This window comes from Heterodontus francisci, chromosome 5, assembly GCF_036365525.1.
Source record: "Heterodontus francisci isolate sHetFra1 chromosome 5, sHetFra1.hap1, whole genome shotgun sequence".
NCBI lineage: Eukaryota > Metazoa > Chordata > Chondrichthyes > Heterodontiformes > Heterodontidae > Heterodontus > Heterodontus francisci.
In genome coordinates this window covers 4,462,273-4,480,814 of record NC_090375.1, presented here as the reverse complement: position 1 = coordinate 4,480,814, position 18,542 = coordinate 4,462,273, and the positions used below count along the sequence as shown (strand labels likewise).

At 46.4% G+C, this 18,542-nt stretch overlaps 1 protein-coding gene across 4 annotated transcripts in view; it reads left to right on the top strand.

The window, feature by feature from the left end:
* Positions 1–18,542, top strand: part of agap3 (ArfGAP with GTPase domain, ankyrin repeat and PH domain 3) — a 1,228,693-nt gene that overhangs the window by 550,886 nt on the left and 659,265 nt on the right. The window lies entirely within an intron of this gene.

Sequence of the window (18,542 nt, the reverse complement as noted above, 5' to 3'; positions counted from 1 at the left end):
TCACAAGTCTGTTGTGTGGCACTGTATCCAACGCCCTTTGAAAGTACATGTCCACCACATCAACTGCATTGCTCTCATTAACTCTCTCTCTTACCTCCTCAGAAAACTCCAGCAAGTGAGTCAAACATGATTTTCCCTTAAGAAAGGTGGCACAGTGGTTAGCACCGCAGCCTCTCAGCTCCAGCGACCCGGGTCCGGTTCTGGGTACTGCCTGTGCGGAGTTTGCAAGTTCTCCCTGTGACTGCGTGGGTGCAGTCGGGTGCTTCGGTTTCCTCCCACAGCCAAAGACTTGCAGGTTGATAGGTAAATTGGTCATTGTAAATTGCCCCTACTGTATGTAGGTGGTAGGAGAAAGGTGGGGATGTGGTAGGAATATGGGATTAATTTAGGATTAGTATAAATGGGTGGTTGTTGGTCTGCACAGACTCGGTGGGCCGAAGGACCTGTTTTCAGTGCTGTATCTCTGTACGACTCTATGACTTTAAATCCATGCTGGTTTTCTTTAATTAACCCGTCTTTGTCCCTGCGGCTATTAATTTTGTTCCGAATTATTCTTTCAAGGTGGCACAGTGGCGCAGTGGTTAGCACCGCAGCCTCACAACTCCAGTGACCCGGGTTCGGTTCTGGGTACTGCCTGTGCGGAGTTTGCAACTTCTCCCTTTGATCGTGTGAGTTTCCTCCGGGTGCTCCGGTTTCCTCCCACATGCCTAAGACTTGCTGGTTGATAGGTCAATAGGCCATGGTAAAAATTGCCCCTCATGTAGGTAGGTGGTAGGAGAACTGAGGGAAGGTGGGGATGTGAGAGGGAAAAATGGGATTAATGTAGGATTAGTATAAATGGGTGGTTGATGGTCGGCGCAGACTCAGTGGGCCGAAGGGCCTGTTTCGGTGCTGTATCTCTCTATGACTCTATGACTAAGTTTCCCCACCACCAAAGTTAAACTAATCTTCTCCCCATCCTCCTTCATCTCATCCTACAATCTTAATTTCACTACTAAGGTGTCAGTGGTTCATGGTCAGCCTGCTTGTGCAATAGATAGGCACACAGGCCTTGCTAACATTGCCTACATTGCGAGAACAGCCAGGTGGTAGCCTCAGCTCACTGGTAGCGCTTTGGTCCCTGAGTCAATAGGTGGTGGGTTCAAGATCCACTCCAGAGACATGGGTCAGTAAATTAGCTAATGCCTCCATTTGGTACTGAGCGAGCGCTGCACTGTCGGAGATCTTGCGATGTCTGTGGCGTGGATTTCACTTTTCCCAACATTAGTTTCATTCTAGCACCAACTATGGGGGATCTCTGGTACCCAGCAGTAGTAATGTTATCAAGCAGGCTGAACAGCCAATCACATTTAAGAATTCTCACACACAGCAAAGCAGTGATGGAAGGAGTCGTTTGACAGTGCTATCCTTGCTCAGCAATATCCTTCTCACTGACACTCAGTTTGGGTTCTGTCAGGGCCGTTCAGCTCCTGACCTCGTTACAGCCTTGGTCCAAACATGGACGAAAGAGCTGAACGCTAGAGGTGAGGTGAGAGTGACTGCCCTTGACATCAAGGCAGCATTTGACCGAGTATGGCATCAAGGAGCCCTAGGAAAACTGAAGTCAATGGGAATCAGGGGGAAAACTCTGCTGGTTGGAGTCATCCCTAGCACAAAGGAAGATGGTTCACATACAAAAATACGAACATACGAATTAGGAGCAAGAGTAGGCCAATCGGCCCCTCCAGCCTGCACCAGATTTCAATAAGATCATGGCTGATCTGATTGTAACCCCGACTCCACATTCCTGCCTCCCCGCCCCCGATAACCTTTCACCCCCTTGCTTATCAAAAATCTGTCTACCTCTGACCTTAAAATATTTGCTGTCACAGAGTTATACAGCACAGGAACAGGCCCTTCGGCCCATCGCGTCACTGGCAGCCATCAAGCACCTATCTATTCTAATCCCATTTTCCAGCACTTGGCCCGTAGCTATGGCGTTTCAAGTGCTCATCCAAATACTTCTTAAATGTTGTGAGGGTTCCTGCCTCTACCTCCTCTTCAGGGAGTGTGTTCTAGATTTCAACCACCCTCTGGGTGAAACCATTTTTCCTCAAATCCCCTCGAAACCTCCTGCCCCTTAAATCTGTGTCCCCTGGTCATTGACCCCTCTGCTAAGGGGAAAAGTTTCTTCCTATCTAACCTATCAATCCCTCATAATTTTGTATACCTCAACCATGTCCCCCCTCTACCTTCTCTGCTCTCAGGAAAACAACCCTAGCCTATCCAGTCTCTCTTCATGCTCCAGCCCAGACAACATCCTGGTGAATCTCCTCTGCACCCTCTCCAGTGCAATCACATCCTTCCTATAGTGTGGTGCCCACAACTGAACACAGTACTCCAGCTGTGGCCGAGCTAGCGTTTTATACAGCTCCATCATAACCTCCCTGCTCTTATATTCTATGCCTCGGCTAATAAAGGCAAGTATCCCATATGCCTTCCTAACCACCTTATTTACCTGTGCTGCTGCCTTCAGTGATCTATGGATAAGTACACCAAGGTCCGTCTGACCTTCTGTACTTCCTAGGGTCATACCATCCATTGTATATTCCCTTGCCATGTTAGTCCTCCCAAAATGCATCACCTCACACTTCTCAGGATTAAATTCCATTTGTCACTGCTCTGCCCATCTTACCAGCCCATCTATGTCTTCCTGTAATCTGAGGCTTTTCTCCTCACTATTTATGACACCACCAATTATCGTGTCATCTGTGAACTTACAGATCATAACTCCTATATTCATGTGTAAATCATTAATGTACACCACAAACAGCGAGGGTCCCAGCACCGATCCCTGTGGTACTCCACTGGTTACAGGCATGCACTTGCAAAAACAACCCTCGACCATCACCCTCTGCCTCCTGCCACTAAGCCAATTTTGGATCCAATTTGCCAAATTGCCCTGGATCCCATGGGCTCTTACCTTCTTGACCAATCTCCCATGCGGGACCTTATCAACAGCCTTACTGAAGTCCATGTAGACTACATCAACTGCTTTACCTTCATCTACACATCTCGTCACCTCCTCGAAAAATTCGATCAAGTTAGTTAGACAGGATTTCCTCCTGACAAAGCCATGCTGACTATCCCTGATTAATCCCTGCCTCTCCAAGTGGAGATTAATCCTGTCCCTCAGAATTTTTTTCCAATATTTTCCCAACCACTGATGTTAGACCCACCAGCCTATAATTACCTGGTTTATCCCTGCTACCCTTCTTGAATAATGGTACCACATTCGCTGTCCTCCAGTCCTCTGGTACCTCTCCTGTGGCCAGAGAGGATTTGAAAATTTGTGTCAGAGCCCCTGCTATCTCCTCTCTTGCCTCACATAACAGCCTGGGATACATTTCATCTGGGCCTGAGGATTTATCCACTTTTAAGCCCGCTAAAACAGCTAATACTTCCTCCATTTCACTGCTAATTTGTTCAAGTATATCACAATCCCCCTCCCTGATCTCTACACCTACATCGTCCTTCCCAATAGTGAATACAATCATCAACACTAGGGAAAAAGTACTGAGCAAACTATTGGGATTGAAGGCAGTCAAGTCCCCAGGGCCTGATGGCCTACATCCTAGGGTCTTAAAGGAAGTGGCAGCGGAGATGGTAGATCCATTGGTTGTAATATTCCAAAATTTCCTGGATTGGAAAATTGCAAATGTAAGGCCTTATTCAAAAAGGGAGGGAGGCAGAAAGTAGGAAACTATAGACCAGTTAGTTTAACATCTGTCGTTGGGAAATTGTTAGAATCCATTATTAAGGAAGTAATAACAGGACATTTCGAAAGTCAAAACGCAATCCATCAGAGTCAGCATGGTTTTATGAAGGGTAAATCGTGTTTGACTAATTTGCTAGAGTTCCACGAAGCTGTAACAAATAAAGTGGATAATGGGGATCCTGTAGATGTAGTATATCTGGACCTCCAGAAGGCATTTGATAAGGTGCCGCACAACAGGTTAATATACAAGGTAAGGTCACATGGCGTTGGTTAGGGACAATTTATTAGCTTGGATAGCGGATTGGCTAACCAACAGAAAACAGAGTCAGGATAAATGGATCTTTTTCTGGTTGGCAAGGTGTAACTAGTGGGGTGCCACAGGGTGTTGAGTGTTGCTGCAGCTGTACAAGGCATTAGTGAGACCGCACCTGGAGGATTGCGTACAGTTTTGGGCCCCTTACTTGAGGAGGGATGTAGTTTCATTGGAGGCAGTTCAGAGGAGGTTCACGAGATTGATTCCAGAGATGAGGGGTTTGTCTTTTGAAGAGATTGAGCAGTTTAGGCCTTTACTCTCTGGAGTTTAGGAAAATGAGAGAAGATCTAATTGAGGTATATAAGATGATTAAGGGGATTGACAAAGTAGACGAAGAGAGGATGTTTCCTCTGGTGGGGCAATCTAGAACGAGAGGTCATAGTTTTAGGATGGGGGGTAGCAGATTTAAAACAGAGATGAGGGGAAATTACTTCTCTCAAAGGGTCGTGAGTCTGTGGAATTCACCCCCCAGAGTGCAGTGGATGCTGGGACATTGAGTAAATCTAAGGCGGAGATAGACAGATTTTTAAATAGAAATGGGTTGAAGGGTGATGGAGAACGGGCAGGAAAGTGGAGTTGAGGCCGAGATGAGATCAGCCATGATCGTATTGAATGGCTGAGCACGCTCGAGGGGCTGAATTGCCTACTCCTGCTCCTAGTTCTTAAGTAACACAGATGAAAAGTAATCATTTCAAACCTCACCTATGTCCTCTGGCTCCACATACTTAGGTCCCTAATGGGTCCTACTCTTTCCCTAGTTATCCTCTTGCCCTTAATATACTTATAAAACTCCTTAGGGTTTTCCTTTATCTTGCCCGCCAGTGTTTTTTCATGTCCCCTCTTCACTCTGCTCATTACTTTTTTTAGTACCCTCCTACACTTTCTATACTCCTCAAGTGCCTCCGCTGTTTTCAGCGCTCTGAATCTTCCATAAACCTCTTTTTTTTTCCTGATCCAATCCTGTATATCCCTTGACATCCAGGGTTCCCTGGACTTGTTAGTCCTACCGGTCACCTTTACAGGAACATGTTGGCCCTGAACTCTCACTATTTCCTCTTTGAATGACTCCCACTGGTCCGATGTGGCTGCTCCCAGTCCACTTTGGCCAGATCCTGTTTTATCATATTGAAATCGGCCTTCCCCCAATTCAGTACCTTTATTTCCAGCCCGCCTTTATCCTTTTCCATAACTACCTTAAATCTTACAGGTTTATGGTCACTATCCCCGAAATGTTCTCCCACTGACACTTCTACCACTTGTCTGGCTTCATTCCCTGGGATTAGGTCCAGTACCGCCCCATCTCTTGTAGGACTTTGTACGTACTGGCTCAAAAAGCTCTCCTCTATGCATTTTTTGAATTCCGCCCCCTTTAAGCCTTTTGCACTAAGACTTCTTCTTTGGCCTCCTTGTCTCGAGAGACAATGGGTAAGCGCCTGGAGGTGGTCAGTGGTTTGTGGAGCAGCGCCTGGAGTGGCTATAAAGCCAATTCTAGAGTGACAGGCTCTTCCACAGGTGCTGCAGAAAAATGTGTTTGTCGGGGCTGTTACACAGTTGGCTCTCCCCTTGTGCTTCTGTCTTTTTTCCTGCCAACTGCTAAGTCTCTTTGACTCGCCACTCTTTAGCCCCGCCTTTATGGCTGTCCGCCAGCTCTGGCGAACGCTGGCAACTGACTCCCACGACTTGTGATCAATGTCACAGGACTTCATGTCGCTTTTGCAGACGTCTTTAAAGCGGAGACATGGACGGCCGGTGGGTCTGATACCAGTGGCGAGCTCGCTGTACAATGTGTCTTTGGGGATCCTGCCATCTTCCATGCGGCTCACATGGCCAAGCCATCTCAAGCGCCGCTGACTCAGTAGTGTGTATAAGCTGGGGATGTTGACCGCCTCGAGGACTTCTGTGTTGGAGATACGGTCCTGCCACCTGATACCAAGTATTCTCCGGAGGCAGCGAAGATGGAATGAATTGAGACGTCGCTCTTGGCTGACATACGTTGTCCAGGCCTCGCTGCCATAGAGCAAGGTACTGAGGACACAGGTCTGATACACTCGGACTTTTGTGTTCCGTGTCAGTGCGCCATTTTCCCACACTCTCTTGGCCAGTCTGGACATAGCAGTGGAAGCCTTTCCCATGCGCTTGTTGATTTCTGCATCTATAGACAGGTTACTGGTGATAGTTGAGCCTAGGTAGGTGAACTCTTGAACCACTTCCAGAGCGTGGTCGCCGATATTGATGGATGGAGCATTTCTGACGTTGTGTCCCATGATGTTCGTTTTCTTGAGGCTGATGGTTCGGCCAAATTCATTGCAGGTAGCCGCAAACCTGTTGACGAGACTCTGCAGACACTCTTCAGTGTGAGATGTTAAAGCAGCATCTTCAGCAAAGAGGAGTTCCCTGATGAGGACTTTCCGTACTTTGGACTTTGTTCTTAGACGGGCAAGGTTGAACAACCTGCCCCCTGATCTTGTGTGGAGGAAAATTCCTTCTTCTGAAGACTTGAACTCATGTGAGAGCAGCAGGGAGAAGAAAATCCCAAACATTGTGGGTGCGAGAACACAGCCCTGTTTCACGCCACTCAGGATAGGAAAGGGGTCTAAGACTATCCCAGTTAATATTGGGGAAGTTGAAATCCCCTACTATTATTACCCTATTATTTTTACACCTCTCTGAGATTTGCCTGCATATCTGCTCCTCTGTCTCTCCCTGAGTGTTTGGAGGCCTGTAGTACACTCCCAGCCAAGTGATTGCCCCCTTTTTGTTTTTAAGTTCGACCCATATGTCTCATTTGAGGAACCTTCTAAGATATCATCCCTCCTTACTGCAGTAATTGACTCCTTGATCAACGCCACCTCCTCCTTTACCCCCTCCCTGTCACACCTGAAGATTCTATACCCTGGAATATTGATTTGTCAGTCCTGCCCCTCCCTCGACCATGTCTCTGTGATATCAATAATATCATAATCCCATGTGCTAATCAACGCCCTCAATTCATCTGCCTTACTAGTAAGACTCCTTGCATTAAAATAGATGCAATCCAGCCTTGCATTTTTCACTTGTGCCTTAACAGGTCTATATTTGCTCTGCCTTCCAGACTGACTCAGTTTCTCTTCTATATTTGACTGTGCCTCACCCCCTACTGTACCTCCACTCTGTATCCCATCCCCCTGCCAAATTAGTTTAACCCGCGCCCCCCACCCCCCGCCTCCCCACCAGCAGCACTAGCAAATCTCCCAGCAAGGATGTTGGTCTCGTTCTGGTTCAGGTGCAGCCCGTCCAACTTGTACAGGTCCCACCTTTGCCAGAAACAGACCCAATGAACCAGGAAACTAAAGCCCTCCCTCCTGCACCATCTCCTCAGCCACGCATTAATCTGCTCTATCCTCCTATTTCTAAACTCACTAGCATGTGGCACCGGGAGTAATCTAGAGATTTTACCTTTGAAGTCCTGCTTTTTAATCTGCTTCCTAGCTCCCTAAATTCTTGTTGCAGGACCTCATCCCTCTTTCTACCCATGTTGTTGGTACCAATGTGTACCACAACCTCTGGCGGTTCATCCTCTCCCTTCAGAATGTCCTGCAGCCGCTCCAAGACATCCTTGACCCTAGCACCAGGGAGGCAACATACCACCCTGGAGTCTCGTTTGCGGCTGCAGAAACGCCTGTCTGTTCTCCTTATAATTGAATCTCCTTTCAGTCTGGCTCTCCCACTCTTTTTCACGCCCTCCTGTGCAGCAGAGCCATCCATGGTGCCACGAACTTGGTTGTTGCTGCTTTCCCCTGGGAAGCCATCTCCCCCCCGTATCCAAAGCGGTATATCTGTTTGAGAGGGGGATGGCCACAGGGGACTCCTGCACTACCTGCCTGTGCCTACTACTCCTCCTGGTGGTCACCCATCCCTTATCTGCTTGTGCAGCCATTACCTGCGGTTTGACCACCTCACTAAATGCGCTATCCACAACGTCCTCAGCATCGCGGATGCTCCACAGTGAGTCCATCCTCAGCTCCAGCTGCGCAATGCCGTCAGCTAGTTGCTGTAGCTGGACACACTTCCTGCACACATGGTCACCAGGGACACTTCCAGTGTCCCTGATCTCCCACATAGCGCAGGAGGAGCATGCCAAGGGGCTGAGCTCTCCTGCCATGACTTAGCCTTAGATTAAGCTCCTTAGTTACTGCCTTTAATTTAGAGTACTAATTACGCTAGGGACCTTATTCCACTCCAAATACCACCTACTACAATCTAAAGTCCCTACCTTTACTTTTACTTCAGCTATTGAAAGTAGTAAAAAAGGGTTGAAACACTCACCTGTTCCTACTTACCAATCAGCTGCCTCCACTTGCAACGCGTCACTTTCTGAACTGTGACGTCAGTCGTGGAACACTCTCACTGTCCCTGTGAGAGTCTGAGAGATTATGTTTCTTTGAAGCTGCTGGAACTGCTGCTCGCAGGTGTCTGTCTCCTCGCAGGTCCGTCTTGGTGGTGGACAATTGAACAACTAACTGGAGCAGGTGGCTCCACAAGTATCCCCATCCTCAAATGATGGGGGAGCCCAGCACATCCGTGCAAAAGATAAGGCTGAAGCATTTGCAACAATCTTCAGCCAGAAGTGCCGAGTGGATGATCCATCTCGTCCTCCTCCTGAAGTCCCCAGCATTACACATGCCAGACTTCAGCCAATTTAATTCACTCCACATGATATCAAGAAACTACTGAAGGCACTGGATACTGCAACGGCTTTGGGCCCTGATAATATTCCAGCAATAGTATGAAGACCTGTGCCTCAGAACTTGCTGCGCCCCCAGCCAAACTGTTCCAGTACAACTACAACACTGGCATCTACCTGGCAATGTGGAAAATTGCCCAGGTATGTCCTGTACACAAAAAGCAGGACAAATCCAACCTGGCGAATTACTGCCCCATCAGTCTACTCTCGATCATCAGTAAATTTGTACCACACAAATGGCAGGCATTGACCATCTTCGACAAGACAGAATCTAACCTTGACATTCAATGGCATTACGATCACTGAATCTCCCACTAACCCTGGGGGTTACCATTGACCAGAAACTGAACTGGGCCAGCTATATAAATGCTGTGGCAACAACAGCAGGTCAAAGGCTGGGAATTCTGTGGCAAGTAACTCACCTCCTGACTACCCAAAGCCTGTCCACCATCTATAAGGCACAAGTCAGGCGTGTGATGGAATACTGTCCACTTGCTTGGATGGATGCAGCTCCAACAACACTCAAGAAGCTCGGCACCACCCAGGAAAAAGCAGCCCAATTGATTGTCACTCCCTCCACCGCTGCACAGTGGCAGCAGTGTATGCCATCTGCAAGATGCACTGCAGCAATGCACCAAGGCTGCTACGACAGCACCTTCCAAACTGGCGACCTCTACCACCTAGAAGGACAAGGGCTGCAGATGCATGGAAACACCACCACCTGCAATTTCCCCTCCAAGTCACACACCATCCTGACTTGGAACTATATCACCCCGTTCCTTCACTGTCGCTGGGTCAAAATCCTGGAATTCCCTCCCTAACAGCACTGTGGGTGTATCTACACCCCATGGACTGCGGCGGTTCAAGAAGGCAGCTCACTACCACCTTCTCGAGGGCGATTAGGGATGGGCAATAAATGCTGGCCTGGCCAGTGATGCCCACATCCCATGAAAGAATTAAAAAAAAGTAAAATGCACTGATATCCTTAATGTTTTATAAATTTTACAGACATCGAAATAGAGATTGAGACATGAACAGGGATTAAGGTCGTAGCAGAAATGTAATAAATAAACTTTAAAAAAATTATTTTCAAAATCTATTGAATTTTTTTGTTATTGGTGAAATATAAAGTCAGTTTTTCCAGATCAGAGAGGTTCTCGAGTAATTGATTTAGTACGCCGTTTAAAAATCCAGTTACACCTCATTCAACAAGGTGTAAGTTTTTCGAGCATTTTTACAGCAAGCCTAATATTGTAAAAAGAGGTGAGGTTCTTGCACCTGTTAAGGAGTGGGTAAATCACTGGCAGCAACTTTTGGATTTCACCTTTCACTGTGCATGTGCTGATGCCAGATGTTGCTGTCAGTTTCACAGAGTGATGATAGCAAATGCTGACAGTTTCGCCATCATTACAACCGCAAAAGCGGGGCCTTCATGATTTTGGCCCCCTTTATTATATCTCCACTTAATCTTCTCTGCAGTAAGGAGGAATTTCCCAGCTTCTCCAGTCTCTCCATAATAACTGAAGTCCCAGATTCCTGGGACCATTCTAGTATATCGCTTCTGCATCCTTCCAAAAGTGTGAATGAAGAAAGGACATTCTTTGAACTGAATAACGCACCGTGAATGACAACATAAAACAGCCTCTCCAGCCTCTTCCACCATTCACTGAGATTATGGCTGATCTGTGACCTATCTCCATATATCTGTAGTTGCCCCATATACCTGAATACCTTTGACTAACAAAAATCTATGAATCTCAGATTTAAAATGAGCAGTTAATCAAGCATCAGTTGTCGTTTGCAGAAGAGAGTTCCGAACTTCTCCCTTTGTGTGTACAAGTGTTTCCTCATTTCACTCCTATAGAGCTGGCTCTAATTTTTAGACCATACCCCCGAGTTCCAGACCCAACTACCTGGTCTGTTCCCTTACTATCTTGAGTCGTCAAAAGCCCTGCTGAAGCTCATTGTGCCTTTTATACTGCGATAGCTACACCCAGAGGCTTTAAGTGGCTACTGCAGCTGACTGACCCTTTACAGTGTTGATGTCAATGCGATTTGCCTCCTTTACTTGCTTACACCTAAACCAAAAGGTTTAAGTAACCAACATTAAAAACAGGGCATCTCCATTTAGTAACTTACTCCAACTTGTTATTTTCTGGCACTTTCTCCTCCACTGAGCATCTCTGACTACTCTGGGAGTGCTGCACTGTCAGAGGTGCCATCTTTGGGATGGGACGTTAAGCCAAGGCCCCATCTGCATGCTCGGGTGGCTGTAAAAGATCCCATCGCACTATTTTGAAGAAGATCAGGAGAGTTTTGCCTGGTGTCCTGGTCATAATTTATTCCTCAAACAACAATGCAAAAAAAAAATTATCTGGTCATTATCACGTTGCTGTTTGCTGTTGTGTGCAAATTGGCTGCTGCATTTCCAGCATTACAATGGAGAGTACACTTCAAAAAGTACCTCACTGGTTGTAAAGTGCTTTAAGAGGTCCATTGGTCATGAAAAGCACAATATAAATGCAAGTCTTTTTAAAAAATTTAAAGTCATCGTTCTCTACCACTCACACAAGTACGATTTTTAAAAAATGTTCTTACTGAAATATGTTCACTGCTTTCCTTCCTCAGCCTCTGCACTGAACAACTTCTCATTCTCAGTGATTTCAACCTCCATCTCAATTCATCATGCTTTCTCTCCTCTGAATTCACTGCCCTCTTATCCTCCCTCAGTCTCTCCCTCCATGTTGACTCCTCAACCAATTTTCACCATCTCACATGGACTCGCTATTCCCATAGTATTTATCACCAATAAGGTCATCTCTGATCACTTCCTTGTATCATTCTCCATCCACCTCCCTTTTCTGCGCCCCAGCCCTACCTCCTCCTGTAATCATCCCTGGAAAAAACTGTCCCCCAGTTCACTTACAACTACACTTTCAAAATTCCTGTTATCTAGCCTTTAGTCCTCTGTTCACCAGGACATTTCTGCAGCTACTGATTTGATCACATGCGCCCTCACCTCTATCTTTGATGCCCTAGTCCCCAGTAAAAGCATTAGAAACATAGAAAAGTAGGAGCAGGAGTAGGCCATTTGGCCCTTCGAGCCTGCTTCACCATTCAGTACAATCATGGCTGATCATCTAAACTCAGTAACCTGTTCCCGCTTTCTCCCCGTATCCCTTGATCCCTTTAGCCCTAAGAACTATATCTAACTCCTCCTTGAATATATTTAATGATTTGGCCTCAACTGCTTTCGCTGATAGAGAATTCCACAGCTTCATCGCTCTCTGGGTGAAGAAATCTCTCCTCATCTCAGTCCTTACAGTTACAGAGATACAGCACTGAAACATGCCCTTCGGCCCACCGAGTCTGTGCCGACCATCAACCACCCATTGATACTAATCCTACACTAATTCCATATTCCTACCACATCCCCACCTGTCCCTATATTTCCCTACCACCTACCTATACTAGGGACAATTTATAATGGCCAATTAACATATCAACCAGCAAGTCTTTGGCTTGTGGGAGGAAACCGGAGCACCTGGAGGAAACCCACGCAGACACAGGCAGTACCCAGAATTGAACCCGGGTCGCTGGAGCTGTGAGGCTGCGGTGCTAACCGCTGCGCCACTGTGCCGTCCGAAATGACTTCCCCCTTATTCTTAGACTGTGACCCCTGGTCCTGGACTCCCCCGCCATCAGGAACATCCTTCCTGCATCTAGTCTGTCCAGTCCTGTTAGAATTTTGTAGGTTTCTATGAAATCCCCTCTCATTCTTCTAAACTCCAGCGAATACAAGCCTAATTGACCCAATCTCTCTCCATACGTCAGTCCTGTCATCCTAGGAATCAGTCTGGTGAACCTTCGCTACACTCCCTCCACAGCAAGAGCCTCCTTCCTCAGATAAGGAGACCAAAACTGCACACAATACTCCAGACGTGGTCTCACCAAGGCCCTGTATAATTGCAGCAAGACATCGTTGCTCCTGTACTCGAATCCTCTCGCTATAAAGGCCAACATACCATTTGCCTTCTTAACTGCCTGCTGCACCTGCATGCTTACTTTCAGCGACTGGTGCACAAGGACACCCAGGTCTCGCTGCACCTCCCCCTTTCCCAATCTATCGCCGTTCAGATAATCTGCCTTTCTGTTTTTGCCACCAAAGTGGATAACCTCACATTTATCCACATTATACTGCATCTGCCATGTATTTGCCTACTCACTCAATCTGTCCAAATCGCCCTAGAGTTTCTCTGCATCCTCCTCACAGCTCACCCTCCCACCCAGCTCCAGTTACTGCCTGCCACTCGGAAAAAGACCCGTTTGTTTCCAGGTTGCCCACCAGTTCTCTATCCATGTCAGTACCTTACCCCCAATCCCATGTGCTTTAATTTTGCACGCTAATCTCTTATGTGGGACCTTATCGAAAGCCTTCTGAAAGTCCAAATACACTACATCCACTGGTTCTCCCTTAACTGTTCTGCTAGTTACATGCTCAAAAAATGCCAGTAGATTTTTCAAGCATGTTTTCCCTTTTGTAAATCCATGTTGACTTTGTCCGATCCTGTCATTGTTTTCCAAGGGCTCTACTATTACATCTCTCTCACTCTGGCCGTTCCCTTGGTACGTGTCTCATCTCCGCTCCCTTAAGTTTAAGCGACACAGACTTGAAATGATATGGCGTACAGCTGGTGTTTAGCCATCCACTGACAGATCTGGCTCAACCGTAAAGAGCACTATCAGCTCCTGCTCTCGTCTGCTAAAACTGCTCACTGAAACTGATCATCCTGGATTGCAAAGATAAGCCCTGGTCTCTTTTCTACTGCAATCGTTGTCTTAAACCCTTCTCTGTCCCTTCCACCTTCACCTCCAACTCCAACAGTAAGTGCGAGGAGCTCATGGACTTCTTTATCATTAAGATTGAGACTATCCGATCAGCTGCCTTTGCCGTGTTCCTCCCTTCCACTAGCTCACCGGGACAAACCTTCTGTAAAGTTTCCCCTGCCCTCGCCCTGAACTCAAATCTTTCTCTAGTTTCTCTCCTGTCTCCCCTCATGCCCTCTCTGAGCTCGTCTTGTCCATGAGACCAACCACCTGCTCCCTCGGCCCTGTTCCCACAAAACTACTGATCACCTAACTTTCCCACCTGGACCCCATGTTAGCTGATATTGTTAACAGTTCCCTCTCTTCAGGTGTTGTCCCTCTCTCCTTTCAATCTGCTGTCATCACCCGTCTCCTCAAAAAACACACCTTTGACCCCACCGTCCTTACAAACTACCATCCCACCTCCAAACTCCCTTTCCTCTCCAAAGTCTTTGAACATGTTGTAGCCTCTTAAATCTGTACCCATCTTTCCCGGAATTCCACATTTGAATCCCTCCAATTGCCCCTCTCACAGAACCGAAACAGTTCTTATCAAAGTCACAAATGACATCCTATGTGATTGTGACAAAGATAAACTTTCCCTCCTCGTCCTTCTTGATCTGTCTGCAGCCTTTGACACGGTTGACCACACTATCTTCTTCCAAGGCCTCTCCACTGTTGTCCAGCTGGGTGGTACTGCTCTCACCTGGTTCCATTCTCATCTATTTAATTATAGCCAGAGAATCATTTGAAATGACTTCTTTTCCTGCTTTTGCATCGTTATCTCTGGTGTTCCTCTAGGATCTATCCTTTGCTCCCACCTGTTTCTCATCTACATGCTGCCCCACGGCAACATCATCCAAAAGCACAGCGTTAGTTTTCACATGTACACTGATGACACTCAGCAAGATAAGTTTCTGACCACATATCTGCTCCATTACGAAGACCCCCTATTTCCACTCCGTAACATGGCCGCCCTTCCCCTGTATAAGCTCATCTACTGCTGAAACCCTCATTCCTGCCTTTGTTACCTCAAGACTTGACTATTCCAATGCACTCCTGGCTGGTCTCTCACATGCTACTCTTGGTAAACTTGAGGTCATCTAAAACTCTGCTGCCCGTGTCCTTACTCGCGACAAGTCCCATTCCCCTATCACCCCTGTGCTCGCTGACCTACGTTGGCCACTGGACAAGCAATGCCTTACATACATAGGAACATATGAATTAGGAGTAGGCCCTTCGAGCTTGCTCCACCATTCACTCAGATCAAGGCTGATCTGACTGTAACCTCAACTCCACATTTCCACTTAGTGCTGATAACCTTTCACCCCCTTGCTTATCAAGAATCTATCTACCTCTGCATTAGAAATATTCAAAGACTCTGCTTCCACTGCCTTTTGAGGAAGAGAATTCCAAAGACTCATGACCCTCTGAGAGAAAAAATTTCTCCTCATCTCTGTCTGAAATGGGTGACCCCTTATTTTTAAACTGTGACCCCTAGTTCTAGATTCTCCCACAAGGGGAATCATCCTTTCCACATCCACCCTGTCAAGGCCCCTCAGGATCTTAGATGTTTCAGTCAAGTCGCCTCTTACTCTGCTCAACTCCAGCAGCTACAAGCATAGCCTGTCCACCTTTCCTTGTAAGACAGCCCGGCTATTCCTGGTATTAGTCTAGTAAACCTTCTTTGAACTGCTTCCAATGCATTTACATCCTTCCTTAAATAAGGAGACCAATACCGTACACTACTCCAGATGTGGTCTCACCAATGCCCTGTATAAATGAAGCAATAGCTCCCTACTTTTGTAATCAATTCCCCTCACAATAAACAATAACATTCTATTAGCTTTCTGAATTACTTGCTGAACCTGCATATTAACTTTTTGTGATTAATACACGAGGACGCCCAGATCCCTCTGCATCTCAGAGCTCTGCAATCTTTCACCATTTAGATACTATGCTTTTTTTTTTATCCTTCCTGCCAAAATGGACAATTTCACATTTTCCCACATTATACTCCATTTGCCAGATCTTTGCCCACTCACTTAACCTATCTATATCCCTTTGTAGTCTCCTTGTTTCCTCATCACAAGTTACTTTCCTACCTATCTTTGTGTCATCAGCAAATTTAGCGACCATACCTTCGGTCCCTTCATCTAAATCATTTATATAAATTGTAAAAAGTTGAAGCCCCAGCACAGATCCGTGTGGCTCACCACTTGTTACATCTTACCAATGAGAAAATAACCCATTTATGCGGACTCTCTGTTTCCTGTTAGCTAGCCAATCTTCTATCCATGCCAATATGTTACCCCCGACACCATGAGTTTTTTTCCCGCAATAACTTTGGGTACCTGTTATGACCGAGGCGGGAGGAGTGCACTGTCTTTCTCTAGTTCCACTTCTCCACAAGCCACAACATATATTTAAACAAAGTTACTCTTGACAACCTAGCGGCCCGCTGACACCATCAGAGCGCTTCAAACTGCGCGCATGTGTGCCAGGGCCACTCAGCTCCTGACCTCGTTTTAGTCCAAACATGGACAAAAGAGCAGAACTCCAGAGGTGAGGTGAGAGTGACTGCCCTTGAAATCAAGGCAGCGTTTGACCGAGTATGGCATTAAGGAGCCTGAGCAAAACTGAAGTCAATGGGAATCAGGGAAAACTCTCCGCCGGTTGGAGTCACACCTAGCACAAAGGAAGAGATGGTTGTGGTCATTGGAGGTTCTCTGAGCTGCAGGACATCACTGGAGGAGTTCCTCAGGGTTGTATCCTAGGCCCAACCATCTTCAGCTGCTTTGTCAATGACCTTCCTTCAATCATAAGGTCAGAAGTGGGGATGTTCACCGATGATTGCACAATGTTCAGTACCATTCGTGACTCCTCAGATACTGAAACAGTCCGTGTAGAAATGCAACAAGATCTGGACAATATCCAGGCTTGGGCTGATAAGTGGCAAGTAACATTCGCGCCACACAAGTGCCAGGTGATGACCATCTCCCCATGACATTCAACAGCTTTACCATCGCTGAATCCCCCACTATCAATATCCTAGGGGCTACCATTGACCAGAAACTGAACTGGAGTACCCCAAATGGACTGCAGCGGTTCAAGAAGGCAGCTCACCACCACCTTCTCGAGGGCAATTAGGGATGGGCAATAAATGCTGGCCTGGCCAACGACACCCACATCCCATGAATGAATAAAAACAAAAGATGCTGCGCATGCACTTGCAACGTCTTGTCTTGCCAGGACTAACTGGCACCTGCACAGAAAAACGCTCTCAGTCCCTCGGCCACTCGCTCCAGGCCGCTCGTTAGCTCCCCGCTCTCCCCTGCTGTCTGGGCACTTACATATCACTCCCTCTCCCCCCCCCCCCCCCCCCCCGCCCCCCCACTGCTCTCCGGCTGCTCTCTCCCCGCTCTTCGGCTGCTTGCTCCCTGCTACACCCCCACTCCACTCCCGCAGCCCGTTCTCTCCAGACGCTAACTTTTCTGTGATAATTTGAGCAGCGCCATCTTTAATCCTGGCAGCTGCCTGAACGTCGCAGACAGTGACATTTCAGTGGAACAGGCTGCATTTACGCATGTGCTTGCACAGCGCCACCTAGTGCTTGCATTGTCAGCAAATGCAGCCATATTTAATTGTTTACCCAGTTACGAATAGGGTCAGTCATTTACTCTCTACTCTTTATCCCAGAATAAAATACACCTACCTGGTTTCATTAATAAACAACAAAATTATCAGTTTATTATAAAACAAGACTTATCTGATAAAGCAGCAAAGCATTAACGTAGATTGAAATGTGAAAGTTCTTTTTTTAAATACCCAATGCACACATACGCACACTGGTTAAAGAACAAAAGAGAAAAATTCTCTCTCTGCAGTGGTCTTTTACAAAAAAAAGACAACAAAAGAATAGTTTGGCCAAATATTTGCTAATTCTTGAAGAAAAAGGATAAGATATGCTGTGTTCCAAAAATGTCATACAGTCTGGCGTCCAAGTACGCGTAGACCGGTCACTGGAATCCTTTCTGGAGCAGTTCTTTTCAGGCGGTGTCAGAAAGCAATCTGGCAGACTTTCCAGGTCCTTCTCAGGGGAAATGCGGCATCAGGTACTTTAGTGCTCTCACAGTGGATTTGCAGGGTTTTTTCAAAGAGGTTAAGAAAGAGGAGCTGGGTGTTTTTCAGCAGGCTCTCAACCCAACTGCTTTAAACACAGTCCACACCCCAACTAAAGCAATACAATATCCCAAAAGTGAAACCTCCTGACAGCCATAAATCGTGACATGCCACTTCTCTGTAAACATCTCCCCCTAGTCACCAAGGTTTCTGTTGTTTATTGAGCTTAAGTCATATGATATCTAGTAAAGGTTTGTTTTCAAAGAAGACCTCTCAGTGATCCTCGAAAAAAAAACTCATCCATGGAATCTTTTCAGTTGTCCCAAATGAACCAATGTCCACAAGTCTAAAATAAGAGTCCTCAAAAAATGTTTTTTAAAAAAAAGCACTTTCATAACATACCTTATCAAATGCCTTGTAGAAATTTAAGTACAGTTTAATATTTATAGTAGGAATCTAGCACTAGGGACCATATAGTTAATTGTAACATAATTTAGTAAGGATTTAATAAGTATTTGTTTATTTTAAATTAAGTTATTAATTAGTGTTAGAAATGTCAGAGGGGTAAAGTGCTTCGCCTGTCAGATATGGGAGGTCCGTGACGCTTCCAGCGTTCCGGACGACTACATCTGCAGGAAGTGTACCCAGTTGCAGCTCCTCACAGACCGTATGGATCGTTTGGAGCAGCAACTGGATGCATTTAGGAGCATGCAGGTGGCAGAAAGTGTCATAGACAGGAGTTTTAGAGAAGTCTTTACACC